Below are 4,772 nucleotides of genomic sequence, written 5' to 3'. Positions count from 1 at the left end.
GATTGGCTAGAGGGGAGGGCTCATTAAATGGACTTACACTGTGGGAGTAAATAAAAGGTAAAATTATATGGTAAAGTCAGCCATACTCACACTGGAATAAAAGCCACAGAGGACTTCGAACAGGGGTGGGTGGAAGAGTCGGCTTGAGCAGGAGAATCTAGGGTGTTCTTGGCAATTCCAAATTGGGCTCCTGAGACCTCCCAGCCAGCATGGAGTTTGCATATGCCTTCTTGTCTTACCAACACACATCTCCCAAAGACAAACAGCAGTTCAGAGATAGAAGTCGGGCTTCGAGCTTCGTATAAAGAAAAGAAACATTTCTCTGCATGCAATGAGCGCTACACAACTCTCCACCCACCGATGGGGATATGTTTTCACCTTCCCTCTGCTTCCAGAGGCAGAACAAGAAGGGGGCTTCAGGAGACCCTAATGTTTCTTCACCCTCAGGCTACATGAAAGACCTGGCTGAGGTTCTGGAATGACCACTGTCCTGTACCTGGAGCCTGAATACATCCCTACATGGGAGGCCTCCCAGGACGCTATCCAAATGCGTGGGAGGCAGAGTGATTTATCATCTTCTGGTCCAAGCAACTGACTTTCCAAGTTGCATTAGGGAAACTAAGGTTCAAGCGACTTGTGTGGATGCACTTTCCAGGACTATTTGCACTGCTTTATGTGCACATCCCTTCCGTTAATAATAATAAGGGTTGCTTCAGCCTTGGGCAAGACTTTTCTCTCTAAATCTGTAGTTCTCAAAAAGGGGCAGTTTTGCCCTCCAGGAAACGTTTGGTGATGTTTGGAGACATTTTCAGTTGTCACGAGCTGGGGGGGCTTGGGGGAGAGGCTGCTGGCCTCTCTGGGTAGAGGCCAGGGATGCTGGTAAATACCCTACGACACACAGGCAACTCCCCACAAGAAAGAATTACCCAGCTCCAAATATCCAAAGTGCTGCTATTGAGAAACTCTGCTCTAAGTGCTTGGAAAAAACGAGGTTTTCCTTCATCTGTGACCACTATTCACTAGCTACTCACCCTCATGTCACTCCTGAATTTTACTTTTAAAATTCATCAGCCAGGGGCACCTGGGTGGCTTAGTCGGTTAAAAGTCAGACTCTTTATTTTGGCTCAGCATGATCTCAGGGTTGTGAGTTCGAGTTCTGTGTCGGGCTCCCTGTTCAGCAGGGAGTCTGCTTCTTCCTCTCCTTCTACCCCTCCCCCTCTGCTCATGCTCTATCTCTCTCAAATAAATAAATTCTTAAAAAAATTCTTCAACCAGTCTTCCTACAAATCATCTTCCAGAAGCAGATTAAGAGTGATAAATGGCATTTACTGAGTTCTTACTGTGTGCCAGGTTCTGGAACAAGGAGTTTACATACTTTATGTCACTATTGTCCCCATTTTTCAGAAGAGAAAATTGAGGCTCCAGGCAATTGAGTAAGTTGCAAATGTCTATAAAACTGAAAATCTCAGAGGAAATCAATCCAGAATTCCAAAGTTTCTGCTCTTTAACTCAATGCCTTTCTTTCCTTTTTCTTTTTTTTTTTTTTAATAAGCTCTAAGCCCAATGTGGGGCTCGAACTCATGATGGCATGATCGAGTCACATGCTCCACCAACTGAGCCAGCCAGGCCTCCTCACTCAATGCCTTTCTAAGGAAACCAGCAGTATTCAATTCATTAAGCAATTGCTTTATATGCAGAATTCTATTTTTCATCATGAGAATTTTTCTTCTTCTGACAAAAAGTATTTGTTACATAAATATGACTTCGTAATTATGGTCATCCATCATCTAGAACAAACTTCATAGATAGATTTAAAAGCACAGGTATTTTTTAAACTCCCTCCTTTCCAAGAAAATTTATGTATTTTATATATTTTTTTAAGATTTTATTTATTTAGGGGCACCTGGGTGGCTCATTTGTTAAGCATCTGCCTTCGGCTCAGGTCATGATCCCAGGGTCCTGGGATTGAGCTCCGCATCGGGCTCCTTGCACTGTGGGGAGCCTGCTTCTCCCTCCCCCTCTGCCCCTGCTTGTGTTCCCTCTCTGTCTCTCTCTGTCAAATAAATAAATAAAATCTTAAAAAAAAAAAAAGATTTTATTTATTTATTTTTGCGAGCGAGCGAGAGAAGAACACCACACGAGAGCATGAGCAGGGGGAGAGGCAGAGGGAGAATCAGACTCTCCGCTGAGCAGGCAATCCCAGACGGGGCTCGATCCCAGGACCCTGGGATAATGACCTGAGCCAAAGGCAGACGCTTAACCAACTGAGCAACCCATGCGCCCTATATTTTATATATTTTAGTCTCAAATTTAAGGAATCTTTTCATTTTTGGAACTTTCAGACTAATGCATATAATGCTTTCAATGGCAGAACCAGAAGCTTGCTCTATCCTGAGATGCCTGTATTAAAAAAACAAAGGAAAAAAAGCAAATTTTGTAACATTTACAAAAGCATATTGAAATTTTTTTTATTCACCTGCCTGTCTCCTCCCTTGTCTTGTGTACTGGTTTTCGAATGCTACATAACAAATTAAAACAAACTTAGCAACTTAAAAAGCAGCCATTTATTAGCTCACAGGTCTGTAAGTCAGAAGTTCCTGCACAGCCACTATGGAACGGTGTTCTCTGCTCAGGGTCTCTCAGGGCTTACATCATGGTGTCAGTCAGGCTGACTTCTCATCTGGAGACTGCAGAAAACCCACTTTCAAGCTCATTGATGTTATTGGCAGAATTCAGTTCCTTGAAGTTGTAAAACTGAAGGAAGTCTCATTTCTTTGCTGGCTGTTGGCCAGGGTTGCTCTCAGCTCCTAGACTCGGCTGCGTGGTCCTTGCCAGATGGCCCCTTCCATCTCCAACATCATTAGTGGAGAATCTCCCTGATGATGAATCTACCTCATGCTTTGAGTCTCTCTCCAGGAAAAGCCCAGTCCCTTTTAACATCTCACCTGATTAGGCCAGGCCCACGAGGACAATCTCCCTATCTTAAGGTCAATTGATTTGAAATCTTAATTACATCTGTAAAATCCCTCACAGCAATACCTTGATTAGTGTCTGAATAATTGGGAGAAGGTGCGTGTATATCAAGCAGGCATGGAGCTTGGGGATCAACTTAGAATCCTGCCTAGTTTATAGTCTGTAAATTCCTTGGTGGCAAAAATTGGGCCTTGTATGTCTGGTACCCAATGGATGCTCCATAAATGTTCACTGAACTAAATTGTTTTAAAGGAATTGGGAAATTCTGAAGTCAGGAAATTGTTACATGGGAGCATTAACTTCCAGGTGAGGACAACTCCCATCAGGAAAAATATAATAGGCAGTGCTCAGAATGCCTTTGGGCTGATCACCATCCTGACCCAGTCTGCCTCTACCAAAAGATTAAGTGGAGTTTCTACTTTCAGTATGGGAATGCAGCTGCGATTTAGTAAGGGAAATCAAGGGAAAAAGAATCCCTATCCCAGAAATGTACAATAGAACAATTTTCCAGAATCACACCCATTCTATTGAGTAAAGGGTGTGTTCAGAGGGTTGATGGTGTCATGAGCTTACCTAGGCTAGTCTGCCAGCATTTTCAGGGTGGAACTACACATTATTCATATTTATATCCCTAGGGCTAGCACGGTGCCCGGTTCAGAAGACCAACTTTAAAGACAAAAGCTGATTGAACGCTTGTAGAATGAGTGCTATTTAACGTGTCTCTGCTAGTAGTCATTCAATTCCTGTGGGCGAGGGCTCTTCCAATGCATTTTTTGCAATCCGGCAATGCCTGTCCCATTCCTGGCAACCAGTGAGCATTCAACAGGTGCAATCATGGGGCTGTGTACACTTGTACACTTATGTACTTTCTCCTCTCCAAACTAGTAGATGGTCATTTTAAGTTATGCAATATGAATTGAAGGTGAATAATATTCAAGCTAGTGGTCTTACTAGGCTTATTTCTAAGAAATATTCAGCTTTATGGTCACCCCCCCCCAAAAAAACCCAAAAGCTTTCATCTTCCTTTCAAATGGATACTCATATCAGTGTCTAGTAAATGTATTTAGGAGAGACATTTTTTCTTTTACATCAATCAGAGGACAGAGCTTTGATTTCTGAAAAAGAAAAGCTCCGTTTCCCTTAGATTTTCTCAGCTCCTCTATTGCTAGCCTCAGACAAGATACAAGTTATCAGCAATTCTGTGGGCGTCCCCGGCACTTAAATCGCATTCGGGAAAACACTTTTGCCGACAAGGCCTTCTAACAACGAATAAACGCTAGCCAGGACTACGAGCATTCCCCGCTTCACTGTAAACTGGAAAGCCGCGGATTTCGGGTCCGAGCTGTGACGTCACCGGGCTGGCGGACCGCGGCGCCCGTCTCAGCCTCCGGTGATTGGCTGGGGCGCATGACGTCACGGGACGAGGCGGTGCCGGGCTCGGGAGGACTCCGGGATGCTCCGATGCTCCGGGTTTGCTTATTTAAAAAAAGAGAGAAAGAAAGAAAAAAAAAAAAGAAAGAAAAAGGGTGGTGGGGGCGAACCGAGGAGTCCGCCCCGCCCCGCCCGCTGCAAACCGCACCGCCCGAGAGGGGCGGGCAGGGAGGCGGGGCGGGGCGGAGCCGGGCGCGGCGCCGCGCCGTCCAGGCCGCCGCCCACCCCGTACACACAGCATGTAAACAGTCCCCGCCGGGAGGAGCCCCGGGACCGGAGGGAGCCGCGCCGTCCGGCCCCGCCGCCTGCCCGAGAGCCCGCAGAGCCGCGCGCTGCCCGCCCGGGAGGAGGGCGCCCGAGGAGAGAGG

This window comes from Phoca vitulina, unplaced genomic scaffold, assembly GCF_004348235.1.
Source record: "Phoca vitulina isolate PV1807 unplaced genomic scaffold, GSC_HSeal_1.0 scaffold4, whole genome shotgun sequence".
Classification (NCBI taxonomy): domain Eukaryota; kingdom Metazoa; phylum Chordata; class Mammalia; order Carnivora; family Phocidae; genus Phoca; species Phoca vitulina.
This window is presented reverse-complemented; position numbering follows the sequence as displayed.